The 14120-nt window shown below is 44.1% G+C and overlaps 9 non-coding genes across 9 annotated transcripts; all 9 read left to right on the forward strand.

Annotated features, from left to right (window-relative positions):
* The first annotated feature begins 1293 nt into the window (after positions 1 to 1293).
* Positions 1294 to 1367, forward strand: trnai-aau (transfer RNA isoleucine (anticodon AAU)). Its single transcript has one exon. It is a non-coding gene; the product is annotated as a tRNA-Ile (tRNA).
* A 2036-nt stretch (positions 1368 to 3403) lies between these two features.
* On the forward strand, positions 3404 to 3477 carry trnai-aau (transfer RNA isoleucine (anticodon AAU)). Its single transcript has one exon. It is a non-coding gene; the product is annotated as a tRNA-Ile (tRNA).
* A 541-nt stretch (positions 3478 to 4018) lies between these two features.
* On the forward strand, positions 4019 to 4090 carry trnae-uuc (transfer RNA glutamic acid (anticodon UUC)). The gene has a single exon. It is a non-coding gene; the product is annotated as a tRNA-Glu (tRNA).
* Positions 4091 to 5513: 1423 nt separating this feature from the next.
* Positions 5514 to 5587, forward strand: trnai-aau (transfer RNA isoleucine (anticodon AAU)). Its single transcript has one exon. It is a non-coding gene; the product is annotated as a tRNA-Ile (tRNA).
* A 2036-nt stretch (positions 5588 to 7623) lies between these two features.
* On the forward strand, positions 7624 to 7697 carry trnai-aau (transfer RNA isoleucine (anticodon AAU)). The gene has a single exon. It is a non-coding gene; the product is annotated as a tRNA-Ile (tRNA).
* Positions 7698 to 8238: 541 nt separating this feature from the next.
* Positions 8239 to 8310, forward strand: trnae-uuc (transfer RNA glutamic acid (anticodon UUC)). The gene has a single exon. It is a non-coding gene; the product is annotated as a tRNA-Glu (tRNA).
* A 1423-nt stretch (positions 8311 to 9733) lies between these two features.
* trnai-aau (transfer RNA isoleucine (anticodon AAU)) lies at positions 9734 to 9807 on the forward strand. The gene has a single exon. It is a non-coding gene; the product is annotated as a tRNA-Ile (tRNA).
* Positions 9808 to 11843: 2036 nt separating this feature from the next.
* trnai-aau (transfer RNA isoleucine (anticodon AAU)) lies at positions 11844 to 11917 on the forward strand. Its single transcript has one exon. It is a non-coding gene; the product is annotated as a tRNA-Ile (tRNA).
* Positions 11918 to 13953: 2036 nt separating this feature from the next.
* On the forward strand, positions 13954 to 14027 carry trnai-aau (transfer RNA isoleucine (anticodon AAU)). The gene has a single exon. It is a non-coding gene; the product is annotated as a tRNA-Ile (tRNA).
* Positions 14028 to 14120: the final 93 nt, after the last annotated feature.

Here is a 14120-nt window from a genome sequence, read left to right on the forward strand (position 1 = left end):
CCGTTTCAAAGTCAGCAGTAAATGAGGAGATCTCGCTCTCGCTCAACTTGTGCTGATTGACACCGTAAATGTTGCCAATCATGGCTAACTTTAGCCTTCCGTGTACATTTTTGCGGCACATCACTCTAGCTTACCATCTGTCAATGCATTGCCAGTGTGGAAATATTCAGCATTTTAAACTTAGCAACGTCTGCAAGACTGGAATCAGTGAATGCCTGGGCCATGGCCACTGATAACTTATCCCGAGCATTCATTTGGCCTGGGCCCCTCCTATATTGCACATTGGCTCACTGTGTGTCTATGTTTAGCGTTCACAGGCAATTTACAAGCTCTGAATTTCCCAGCAGTGAATTCATGGAGTGATTGATCTAACCGATATTCAACATCAGTATTGTTAAGTCTCAAACAGTTATAAACTCTCCAGTATATTTCACTGTGTCTTCAAGACGGTGAGATCGAGCCTGTTGTGCAAGCTTTGTTTCTTTATGAACACTTCAGCAGAACATTAAATCAACATGTGGAATTGAATTGCTGATTGACACTGTAAATTTGCCAACATTTAACTGCAGTGTGAGAACAATCACCGTTATAATTAGGCTTCCATTACGTTCTTGCACGACATCACCCTAAGTAACCTAGTTGATCACAGCACAGATATCAGTTAATTCATTGCCAGTGCGAAAAAATACACATTTTGAACTTAGCAACGTGTACAAGACCATTGCCTGGATCGTGGGCACTGATAACGGAACATGAGCATTAAGATTTTCGGTATCATTATACTTTACATTGACACAACCTGAGCTCTGAGATGTGTTTTGGACCCATTGCCCCGAAACGAGGACAGAGTGGGTGGGGCAATTCCTTCCGGGGTCAGGTTTTCTTTCAAAAAGGTGTGAGAAAACTTTGCTTCGTTTACTGTCAGACCGAAATAGTTCAGTTGGGAAGGCGTTTGACTGAAGATCCAGATGGTTCATGGCTCAATCCCGTGTTTCAGCAATTTTTGGTTATTTCGCGTTCCCTTCATTCTAAGGGTAGTGGCTGATTTTATATCGGGACAGTGGGCTGTTCAGCGGTTGCGTGATAATAATTTTCAACATGAATTGTTTTTAGATTAAGCTGTTACGTTCTGTTACGTTCTATTTACACTCTGCGCAGTGTTGTAGATGAACAGTGAACAATGTTTAAGCGATGTGATGCGTTCAATGTTTATGCAGTAAATCTGTCATCCAGTGTGAGTTGGAAACACAATCCCCGCAGAGTGAGCTTTCACGCAACGTTAACACAACTTGTGGCCGGTTAGCTCAGTTGGTTAGAGCGTGGTGCTAATAACGCCAAGGTCGCGGGTTCGATCCCCGTACGGGCCATTCCAGTGTTTTTCATAATTTTTATTCGGTTTTTAATCACGTTGAAAATCAAATCTTTATAATGAAACAAATCCACACAGAATCACAAGGGTTGGGAATTATTTGGAATAACAGTCATTGCTACTTGCCGACGGGGTGGAGAGGCACATCTTTCTGTTTATTTCTGTTTCTTGGTTTGCTGATAAACGATGAACCGGAGGCCTGTTCCCGTAAATGCTCAAAAGTAGGAACAGACAGCCAGAACGGTTCTGTCGCCTGGAGATGGGCAAAAGACTGCAGTTCAGGACAAAAACACTAAATGAAATGTTCACCCGGCACCGAGAGTGAAAAATCCCGAGAAAAGGACAGAATGAAATAGATTTCAGTGGATGCCTACCCGCACGTGATGCTGCGGATGCGCGGACATATCTTTGGTGTTCTCCACAAAAAATGCCATTTGCTCCGAACAGTTTTACCTGGCGCGAAAGTGGTGAGACTTTGGAAGGAGCAAGCAGGAAAGACTGTGTTGGTCTGCTTGTTGGCAAGCAAATGTGTAGCAGCTTCCCTGGTGGTTCAGTTTTTAGGTTTCGGCGCTTGAACCGCTGCGGCCCGGGTTCGATTCCCGGTCAGGGAACATTGTATTTTCGGCCGTTTGACCTGCAAGGCTGTTCCTGAACAAATTCACAGCTCCCTGCACTCTTGCTGCCCCAACCATCAGCAGCGCATCATTCCTTGTAGTGATACAGCACACACTTCTGTGCCTTCCGTTTCAAAGTCAGCAGTAAATGAGGAGATCTCGCTCTCGCTCAACTGGTGCTGATTGACACCGTAAATGTTGCCAATCATGGCTAACTTTAGCCTTCCGTGTACATTTTTGCGGCACATCACTCTAGCTTACCATCTGTCAATGCATTGCCAGTGTGGAAATATTCAGCATTTTAAACTTAGCAACGTCTGCAAGACTGGAATCAGTGAATGCCTGGGCCATGGCCACTGATAACTTATCCCGAGCATTCATTTGGCCTGGGCCCCTCCGATATTGCACATTGGCTCACTGTGTGTCTATGTTTAGCGTTCACAGGCAATTTACAAGCTCTGAATTTCCCAGCAGTGAATTCATGGAGTGATTGATCTAACCGATATTCAACATCAGTATTGTTAAGTCTCAAACAGTTATAAACTCTCCAGTATATTTCACTGTGTCTTCAAGACGGTGAGATCGAGCCTGTTGTGCAAGCTTTGTTTCTTTATGAACACTTCAGCAGAACATTAAATCAACATGTGGAATTGAATTGCTGATTGACACTGTAAATTTGCCAACATTTAACTGCAGTGTGAGAACAATCACCGTTATAATTAGGCTTCCATTACGTTCTTGCACGACATCACCCTAAGTAACCTAGTTGATCACAGCACAGATATCAGTTAATTCATTGCCAGTGCGAAAAAATACACATTTTGAACTTAGCAACGTGTACAAGACCATTGCCTGGATCGTGGGCACTGATAACGGAACATGAGCATTAAGATTTTCGGTATCATTATACTTTACATTGACACAACCTGAGCTCTGAGATGTGTTTTGGACCCATTGCCCCGAAACGAGGACAGAGTGGGTGGGGCAATTCCTTCCGGGGTCAGGTTTTCTTTCAAAAAGGTGTGAGAAAACTTTGCTTCGTTTACTGTCAGACCGAAATAGTTCAGTTGGGAAGGCGTTTGACTGAAGATCCAGATGGTTCATGGCTCAATCCCGTGTTTCAGCAATTTTTGGTTATTTCGCGTTCCCTTCATTCTAAGGGTAGTGGCTGATTTTATATCGGGACAGTGGGCTGTTCAGCGGTTGCGTGATAATAATTTTCAACATGAATTGTTTTTAGATTAAGCTGTTACGTTCTGTTACGTTCTATTTACACTCTGCGCAGTGTTGTAGATGAACAGTGAACAATGTTTAAGCGATGTGATGCGTTCAATGTTTATGCAGTAAATCTGTCATCCAGTGTGAGTTGGAAACACAATCCCCGCAGAGTGAGCTTTCACGCAACGTTAACACAACTTGTGGCCGGTTAGCTCAGTTGGTTAGAGCGTGGTGCTAATAACGCCAAGGTCGCGGGTTCGATCCCCGTACGGGCCATTCCAGTGTTTTTCATAATTTTTATTCGGTTTTTAATCACGTTGAAAATCAAATCTTTATAATGAAACAAATCCACACAGAATCACAAGGGTTGGGAATTATTTGGAATAACAGTCATTGCTACTTGCCGACGGGGTGGAGAGGCACATCTTTCTGTTTATTTCTGTTTCTTGGTTTGCTGATAAACGATGAACCGGAGGCCTGTTCCCGTAAATGCTCAAAAGTAGGAACAGACAGCCAGAACGGTTCTGTCGCCTGGAGATGGGCAAAAGACTGCAGTTCAGGACAAAAACACTAAATGAAATGTTCACCCGGCACCGAGAGTGAAAAATCCCGAGAAAAGGACAGAATGAAATAGATTTCAGTGGATGCCTACCCGCACGTGATGCTGCGGATGCGCGGACATATCTTTGGTGTTCTCCACAAAAAATGCCATTTGCTCCGAACAGTTTTACCTGGCGCGAAAGTGGTGAGACTTTGGAAGGAGCAAGCAGGAAAGACTGTGTTGGTCTGCCAGTTGGCAAGCAAATGTGTAGCAGCTTCCCTGGTGGTTTAGTGGTTAGGTTTCGGCGCTTTCACCGCTGCGGCCCGGGTTCGATTCCCGGTCAGGGAACATTGTATTTTCGGCCGTTTGACCTGCAAGGCTGTTCCTGAACAAATTCACAGCTCACTGCAGTCTTGCTGCCCCAACCATCAGCAGCGCATCATTCGTTGTAGTGATACAGCACACACTTCTGTGCCTTCCGTTTCAAAGTCAGCAGTAAATGAGGAGATCTCGCTCTCGCTCAACTGGTGCTGATTGACACCGTAAATGTTGCCAATCATGGCTAACTTTAGCCTTCCGTGTACATTTTTGCGGCACATCACTCTAGCTTACCATCTGTCAATGCATTGCCAGTGTGGAAATATTCAGCATTTTAAACTTAGCAACGTCTGCAAGACTGGAATCAGTGAATGCCTGGGCCATGGCCACTGATAACTTATCCCGAGCATTCATTTGGCCTGGGCCCCTCCTATATTGCACATTGGCTCACTGTGTGTCTATGTTTAGCGTTCACAGGCAATTTACAAGCTCTGAATTTCCCAGCAGTGAATTCATGGAGTGATTGATCTAACCGATATTCAACATCAGTATTGTTAAGTCTCAAACAGTTATAAACTCTCCAGTATATTTCACTGTGTCTTCAAGACGGTGAGATCGAGCCTGTTGTGCAAGCTTTGTTTCTTTATGAACACTTCAGCAGAACATTAAATCAACATGTGGAATTGAATTGCTGATTGACACTGTAAATTTGCCAACATTTAACTGCAGTGTGAGAACAATCACCGTTATAATTAGGCTTCCATTACGTTCTTGCACGACATCACCCTAAGTAACCTAGTTGATCACAGCACAGATATCAGTTAATTCATTGCCAGTGCGAAAAAATACACATTTTGAACTTAGCAACGTGTACAAGACCATTGCCTGGATCGTGGGCACTGATAACGGAACATGAGCATTAAGATTTTCGGTATCATTATACTTTACATTGACACAACCTGAGCTCTGAGATGTGTTTTGGACCCATTGCCCCGAAACGAGGACAGAGTGGGTGGGGCAATTCCTTCCGGGGTCAGGTTTTCTTTCAAAAAGGTGTGAGAAAACTTTGCTTCGTTTACTGTCAGACCGAAATAGTTCAGTTGCGAAGGCGTTTGACTGAAGATCCAGATGGTTCATGGCTCAATCCCGTGTTTCAGCAATTTTTGGTTATTTCGCGTTCCCTTCATTCTAAGGGTAGTGGCTGATTTTATATCGGGACAGTGGGCTGTTCAGCGGTTGCGTGATAATAATTTTCAACATGAATTGTTTTTAGATTAAGCTGTTACGTTCTGTTACGTTCTATTTACACTCTGCGCAGTGTTGTAGATGAACAGTGAACAATGTTTAAGCGATGTGATGCGTTCAATGTTTATGCAGTAAATCTGTCATCCAGTGTGAGTTGGAAACACAATCCCCGCAGAGTGAGCTTTCACGCAACGTTAACACAACTTGTGGCCGGTTAGCTCAGTTGGTTAGAGCGTGGTGCTAATAACGCCAAGGTCGCGGGTTCGATCCCCGTACGGGCCATTCCAGTGTTTTTCATAATTTTTATTCGGTTTTTAATCACGTTGAAAATCAAATCTTTATAATGAAACAAATCCACACAGAATCACAAGGGTTGGGAATTATTTGGAATAACAGTCATTGCTACTTGCCGACGGGGTGGAGAGGCACATCTTTCTGTTTATTTCTGTTTCTTGGTTTGCTGATAAACGATGAACCGGAGGCCTGTTCCCGTAAATGCTCAAAAGTAGGAACAGACAGCCAGAACGGTTCTGTCGCCTGGAGATGGGCAAAAGACTACAGTTCAGGACAAAAACACTAAATGAAATGTTCACCCGGCACCGAGAGTGAAAAATCCCGAGAAAAGGACAGAATGAAATAGATTTCAGTGGATGCCTACCCGCACGTGATGCTGCGGATGCGCGGACATATCTTTGGTGTTCTCCACAAAAAATGCCATTTGCTCCGAACAGTTTTACCTGGCGCGAAATTGGTGAGACTTTGGAAGGAGCAAGCAGGAAAGACTGTGTTGGTCTGCTTGTTGGCAAGCAAATGTGTAGCAGCTTCCCTGGTGGTTTAGTGGTTAGGTTTCGGCGCTTTCACCGCTGCGGCCCGGGTTCGATTCCCGATCAGGGAACATTGTATTTTCGGCGGTTTGACCTGCAAGGCTGTTCCTGAACAAATTCACAGCTCACTGCACTCTTGCTGCCCCAACCATCATCAGCGCATCATTCGTTGTAGTGATACAGCACACACTTCTGTGCCTTCCGTTTCAAAGTCAGCAGTAAATGAGGAGATCTCGCTCTCGCTCAACTGGTGCTGATTGACACCGTAAATGTTGCCAATCATGGCTAACTTTAGCCTTCCGTGTACATTTTTGCGGCACATCACTCTAGCTTACCATCTGTCAATGCATTGCCAGTGTGGAAATATTCAGCATTTTAAACTTAGCAACGTCTGCAAGACTGGAATCAGTGAATGCCTGGGCCATGGCCACTGATAACTTATCCCGAGCATTCATTTGGCCTGGGCCCCTCCTATATTGCACATTGGCTCACTGTGTGTCTATGTTTAGCGTTCACAGGCAATTTACAAGCTCTGAATTTCCCAGCAGTGAATTCATGGAGTGATTGATCTAACCGATATTCAACATCAGTATTGTAAAGTCTCAAACAGTTATAAACTCTCCAGTATATTTCACTGTGTCTTCAAGACGGTGAGATCGAGCCTGTTGTGCAAGCTTTGTTTCTTTATGAACACTTCAGCAGAACATTAAATCAACATGTGGAATTGAATTGCTGATTGACACTGTAAATTTGCCAACATTTAACTGCAGTGTGAGAACAATCACCGTTATAATTAGGCTTCCATTACGTTCTTGCACGACATCACCCTAAGTAACCTAGTTGATCACAGCACAGATATCAGTTAATTCATTGCCAGTGCGAAAAAATACACATTTTGAACTTAGCAACGTGTACAAGACCATTGCCTGGATCGTGGGCACTGATAACGGAACATGAGCATTAAGATTTTCGGTATCATTATACTTTACATTGACACAACCTGAGCTCTGAGATGTGTTTTGGACCCATTGCCCCGAAACGAGGACAGAGTGGGTGGGGCAATTCCTTCCGGGGTCAGGTTTTCTTTCAAAAAGGTGTGAGAAAACTTTGCTTCGTTTACTGTCAGACCGAAATAGTTCAGTTGGGAAGGCGTTTGACTGAAGATCCAGATGGTTCATGGCTCAATCCCGTGTTTCAGCAATTTTTGGTTATTTCGCGTTCCCTTCATTCTAAGGGTAGTGGCTGATTTTATATCGGGACAGTGGGCTGTTCAGCGGTTGCGTGATAATAATTTTCAACATGAATTGTTTTTAGATTAAGCTGTTACGTTCTGTTACGTTCTATTTACACTCTGCGCAGTGTTGTAGATGAACAGTGAACAATGTTTAAGCGATGTGATGCGTTCAATGTTTATGCAGTAAATCTGTCATCCAGTGTGAGTTGGAAACACAATCCCCGCAGAGTGAGCTTTCACGCAACGTTAACACAACTTGTGGCCGGTTAGCTCAGTTGGTTAGAGCGTGGTGCTAATAACGCCAAGGTCGCGGGTTCGATCCCCGTACGGGCCATTCCAGTGTTTTTCATAATTTTTATTCGGTTTTTAATCACGTTGAAAATCAAATCTTTATAATGAAACAAATCCACACAGAATCACAAGGGTTGGGAATTATTTGGAATAACAGTCATTGCTACTTGCCGACGGGGTGGAGAGGCACATCTTTCTGTTTATTTCTGTTTCTTGGTTTGCTGATAAACGATGAACCGGAGGCCTGTTCCCGTAAATGCTCAAAAGTAGGAACAGACAGCCAGAATGGTTCTGTCGCCTGGAGATGGGCAAAAGACTGCAGTTCAGGACAAAAACACTAAATGAAATGTTCACCCGGCACCGAGAGTGAAAAATCCCGAGAAAAGGACAGAATGAAATAGATTTCAGTGGATGCCTACCCGCACGTGATGCTGCGGATGCGCGGACATATCTTTGGTGTTCTCCACAAAAAATGCCATTTGCTCCGAACAGTTTTACCTGGCGCGAAAGTGGTGAGACTTTGGAAGGAGCAAGCAGGAAAGACTGTGTTGGTCTGCTTGTTGGCAAGCAAATGTGTAGCAGCTTCCCTGGTGGTTTAGTGGTTAGGTTTCGGCGCTTTCACCGCTGCGGCCCGGGTTCGATTCCCGGTCAGGGAACATTGTATTTTCGGCGGTTTGACCTGCAAGGCTGTTCCTGAACAAATTCACAGCTCACTGCACTCTTGCTGCCCCAACCATCAGCAGCGCATCATTCGTTGTAGTGATACAGCACACACTTCTGTGCCTTCCGTTTCAAAGTCAGCAGTAAATGAGGAGATCTCGCTCTCGCTCAACTGGTGCTGATTGACACCGTAAATGTTGCCAATCATGGCTAACTTTAGCCTTCCGTGTACATTTTTGCGGCACATCACTCTAGCTTACCATCTGTCAATGCATTGCCAGTGTGGAAATATTCAGCATTTTAAACTTAGCAACGTCTGCAAGACTGGAATCAGTGAATGCCTGGGCCATGGCCACTGATAACTTATCCCGAGCATTCATTTGGCCTGGGCCCCTCCTATATTGCACATTGGCTCACTGTGTGTCTATGTTTAGCGTTCACAGGCAATTTACAAGCTCTGAATTTCCCAGCAGTGAATTCATGGAGTGATTGATCTAACCGATATTCAACATCAGTATTGTTAAGTCTCAAACAGTTATAAACTCTCCAGTATATTTCACTGTGTCTTCAAGACGGTGAGATCGAGCCTGTTGTGCAAGCTTTGTTTCTTTATGAACACTTCAGCAGAACATTAAATCAACATGTGGAATTGAATTGCTGATTGACACTGTAAATTTGCCAACATTTAACTGCAGTGTGAGAACAATCACCGTTATAATTAGGCTTCCATTACGTTCTTGCACGACATCACCCTAAGTAACCTAGTTGATCACAGCACAGATATCAGTTAATTCATTGCCAGTGCGAAAAAATACACATTTTGAACTTAGCAACGTGTACAAGACCATTGCCTGGATCGTGGGCACTGATAACGGAACATGAGCATTAAGATTTTCGGTATCATTATACTTTACATTGACACAACCTGAGCTCTGAGATGTGTTTTGGACCCATTGCCCCGAAACGAGGACAGAGTGGGTGGGGCAATTCCTTCCGGGGTCAGGTTTTCTTTCAAAAAGGTGTGAGAAAACTTTGCTTCGTTTACTGTCAGACCGAAATAGTTCAGTTGGGAAGGCGTTTGACTGAAGATCCAGATGGTTCATGGCTCAATCCCGTGTTTCAGCAATTTTTGGTTATTTCGCGTTCCCTTCATTCTAAGGGTAGTGGCTGATTTTATATCGGGACAGTGGGCTGTTCAGCGGTTGCGTGATAATAATTTTCAACATGAATTGTTTTTAGATTAAGCTGTTACGTTCTGTTACGTTCTATTTACACTCTGCGCAGTGTTGTAGATGAACAGTGAACAATGTTTAAGCGATGTAATGCGTTCAATGTTTATGCAGTAAATCTGTCATCCAGTGTGAGTTGGAAACACAATCCCCGCAGAGTGAGCTTTCACGCAACGTTAACACAACTTGTGGCCGGTTAGCTCAGTTGGTTAGAGCGTGGTGCTAATAACGCCAAGGTCGCGGGTTCGATCCCCGTACGGGCCATTCCAGTGTTTTTCATAATTTTTATTCGGTTTTTAATCACGTTGAAAATCAAATCTTTATAATGAAACAAATCCACACAGAATCACAAGGGTTGGGAATTATTTGGAATAACAGTCATTGCTACTTGCCGACGGGGTGGAGAGGCACATCTTTCTGTTTATTTCTGTTTCTTGGTTTGCTGATAAACGATGAACCGGAGGCCTGTTCCCGTAAATGCTCAAAAGTAGGAACAGACAGCCAGAACGGTTCTGTCGCCTGGAGATGGGCAAAAGACTGCAGTTCAGGACAAAAACACTAAATGAAATGTTCACCCGGCACCGAGAGTGAAAAATCCCGAGAAAAGGACAGAATGAAATAGATTTCAGTGGATGCCTACCCGCACGTGATGCTGCGGATGCGCGGACATATCTTTGGTGTTCTCCACAAAAAATGCCATTTGCTCCGAACAGTTTTACCTGGCGCGAAAGTGGTGAGACTTTGGAAGGAGCAAGCAGGAAAGACTGTGTTGGTCTGCTTGTTGGCAAGCAAATGTGTAGCAGCTTCACTGGTGGTTTAGTGGTTAGGTTTCGGCGCTTTCACCGCTGCGGCCCGGGTTCGATTCCCGGTCAGGGAACATTGTATTTTCGGCCGTTTGACCTGCAAGGCTGTTCCTGAACAAATTCACAGCTCACTGCAGTCTTGCTGCCCCAACCATCAGCAGCGCATCATTCGTTGTAGTGATACAGCACACACTTCTGTGCCTTCCGTTTCAAAGTCAGCAGTAAATGAGGAGATCTCGCTCTCGCTCAACTGGTGCTGATTGACACCGTAAATGTTGCCAATCATGGCTAACTTTAGCCTTCCGTGTACATTTTTGCGGCACATCACTCTAGCTTACCATCTGTCAATGCATTGCCAGTGTGGAAATATTCAGCATTTTAAACTTAGCAACGTCTGCAAGACTGGAATCAGTGAATGCCTGGGCCATGGCCACTGATAACTTATCCCGAGCATTCATTTGGCCTGGGCCCCTCCTATATTGCACATTGGCTCACTGTGTGTCTATGTTTAGCGTTCACAGGCAATTTACAAGCTCTGAATTTCCCAGCAGTGAATTCATGGAGTGATTGATCTAACCGATATTCAACATCAGTATTGTAAAGTCTCAAACAGTTATAAACTCTCCAGTATATTTCACTGTGTCTTCAAGACGGTGAGATCGAGCCTGTTGTGCAAGCTTTGTTTCTTTATGAACACTTCAGCAGAACATTAAATCAACATGTGGAATTGAATTGCTGATTGACACTGTAAATTTGCCAACATTTAACTGCAGTGTGAGAACAATCACCGTTATAATTAGGCTTCCATTACGTTCTTGCACGACATCACCCTAAGTAACCTAGTTGATCACAGCACAGATATCAGTTAATTCATTGCCAGTGCGAAAAAATACACATTTTGAACTTAGCAACGTGTACAAGACCATTGCCTGGATCGTGGGCACTGATAACGGAACATGAGCATTAAGATTTTCGGTATCATTATACTTTACATTGACACAACCTGAGCTCTGAGATGTGTTTTGGACCCATTGCCCCGAAACGAGGACAGAGTGGGTGGGGCAATTCCTTCCGGGGTCAGGTTTTCTTTCAAAAAGGTGTGAGAAAACTTTGCTTCGTTCACTGTCAGACCGAAATAGTTCAGTTGGGAAGGCGTTTGATTGAAGATCCAGATGGTTCATGGCTCAATCCCGTGTTTCAGCAATTTTTGGTTATTTCGCGTTCCCTTCATTCTAAGGGTAGTGGCTGATTTTATATCGGGACAGTGGGCTGTTCAGCGGTTGCGTGATAATAATTTTCAACATGAATTGTTTTTAGATTAAGCTGTTACGTTCTGTTACGTTCTATTTACACTCTGCGCAGTGTTGTAGATGAACAGTGAACAATGTTTAAGCGATGTGATGCGTTCAATGTTTATGCAGTAAATCTGTCATCCAGTGTGAGTTGGAAACACAATCCCCGCAGAGTGAGCTTTCACGCAACGTTAACACAACTTGTGGCCGGGTAGCTCAGTTGGTTAGAGCGTGGTGCTAATAACGCCAAGGTCGCGGGTTCGATCCCCGTACGGGCCATGCCAGTGTTTTTCATAATTTTTATTCGGTTTTTGGTCACGTTGAAAATCAAATCTTTATAATGGAACAAATCCACACAGAATCACAAGGGTTGGGAATTATTTGGAATAACAGTCATTGCTACTTGCCGACGGGGTGGAGAGGCACATCTTTCTGTTTATTTCTGTTTCTTGGTTTGCTGATAAACGATGAACCGGAGGCCTGTTCCCGTAAATGCTCAAAAGTAGGAACAGACAGCCAGAACGGTTCTGTCGCCTGGAGATGGGCAAAAGACTGCAGTTCAGGACAAAAACACTAAATGAAATGTTCACCCGGCACCGAGAGTGAAAAATCCCGAGAAAAGGACAGAATGAAATAGATTTCAGTGGATGCCTACCCGCACGTGATGCTGCGGATGCGCGGACATATCTTTGGTGTTCTCCACAAAAAATGCCATTTGCTCCGAACAGTTTTACCTGGCGCGAAAGTGGTGAGACTTTGGAAGGAGCAAGCAGGAAAGACTGTGTTGGTCTGCTTGTTGGCAAGCAAATGTGTAGCAGCTTCCCTGGTGGTTTAGTGGTTAGGTTTCGGCGCTTTCACCCCTGCGGCCCGGGTTCGATTCCCGGTCAGGGAACATTGTATTTTCGGCCGTTTGACCTGCAAGGCTGTTCCTGAACAAATTCACAGCTCACTGCACTCTTGCTGCCCCAACCATCAGCAGCGCATCATTCGTTGTAGTGATACAGCACACACTTCTGTGCCTTCCGTTTCAAAGTCAGCAGTAAATGAGGAGATCTCGCTCTCGCTCAACTGGTGCTGATTGACACCGTAAATGTTGCCAATCATGGCTAACTTTAGCCTTCCGTGTACATTTTTGCGGCACATCACTCTAGCTTACCATCTGTCAATGCATTGCCAGTGTGGAAATATTCAGCATTTTAAACTTAGCAACGTCTGCAAGACTGGAATCAGTGAATGCCTGGGCCATGGCCACTGATAACTTATCCCGAGCATTCATTTGGCCTGGGCCCCTCCTATATTGCACATTGGCTCACTGTGTGTCTATGTTTAGCGTTCACAGGCAATTTACAAGCTCTGAATTTCCCAGCAGTGAATTCATGGAGTGATTGATCTAACCGATATTCAACATCAGTATTGTTAAGTCTCAAACAGTTATAAACTCTCCAGTATATTTCACTGTGTCTTCAAGACGGTGAGATCGAGCCTGTTGTGCAAGCTTTGTTTCTTTATGAACACTTCAGCAGAACATTAAATCAACATGTGGAATTGAATTGCTGATTGACACTGTAAATTTGCCAACATTTAACTGCAGTGTGAGAACAATCACCGTTATAATTAGGCTTCCATTACGTTCTTGCACGACATCACCCTAAGTAACCTAGTTGATCACAGCACAGATATCAGTTAATTCATTGCCAGTGCGAAAAAATACACATTTTGAACTTAGCAACGTGTACAAGACCATTGCCTGGATCGTGGGCACTGATAACGGAACATGAGCATTAAGATTTTCGGTATCATTATACTTTACATTGACACAACCTGAGCTCTGAGATGTGTTTTGGACCCATTGCCCCGAAACGAGGACAGAGTGGGTGGGGCAATTCCTTCCGGGGTCAGGTTTTCTTTCAAAAAGGTGTGAGAAAACTTTGCTTCGTTTACTGTCAGACCGAAATAGTTCAGTTGGGAAGGCGTTTGACTGAAGATCCAGATGGTTCATGGCTCAATCCCGTGTTTCAGCAATTTTTGGTTATTTCGCGTTCCCTTCATTCTAAGGGTAGTGGCTGATTTTATATCGGGACAGTGGGCTGTTCAGCGGTTGCGTGATAATAATTTTCAACATGAATTGTTTTTAGATTAAGCTGTTACGTTCTGTTACGTTCTATTTACACTCTGCGCAGTGTTGTAGATGAACAGTGAACAATGTTTAAGCGATGTGATGCGTTCAATGTTTATGCAGTAAATCTGTCATCCAGTGTGAGTTGGAAACACAATCCCCGCAGAGTGAGCTTTCACGCAACGTTAACACAACTTGTGGCCGGTTAGCTCAGTTGGTTAGAGCGTGGTGCTAATAACGCCAAGGTCGCGGGTTCGATCCCCGTACGGGCCATTCCAGTGTTTTTCATAATTTTTATTCGGTTTTTAATCACGTTGAAAATCAAATCTTTATAATGAAACAAATCCACACAGAATCACAAGGGTT

The sequence above is a fragment of the Pristiophorus japonicus genome, unplaced genomic scaffold (genome assembly GCF_044704955.1).
Source record: "Pristiophorus japonicus isolate sPriJap1 unplaced genomic scaffold, sPriJap1.hap1 HAP1_SCAFFOLD_45, whole genome shotgun sequence".
Taxonomy (NCBI): Eukaryota; Metazoa; Chordata; class Chondrichthyes; family Pristiophoridae; genus Pristiophorus; species Pristiophorus japonicus.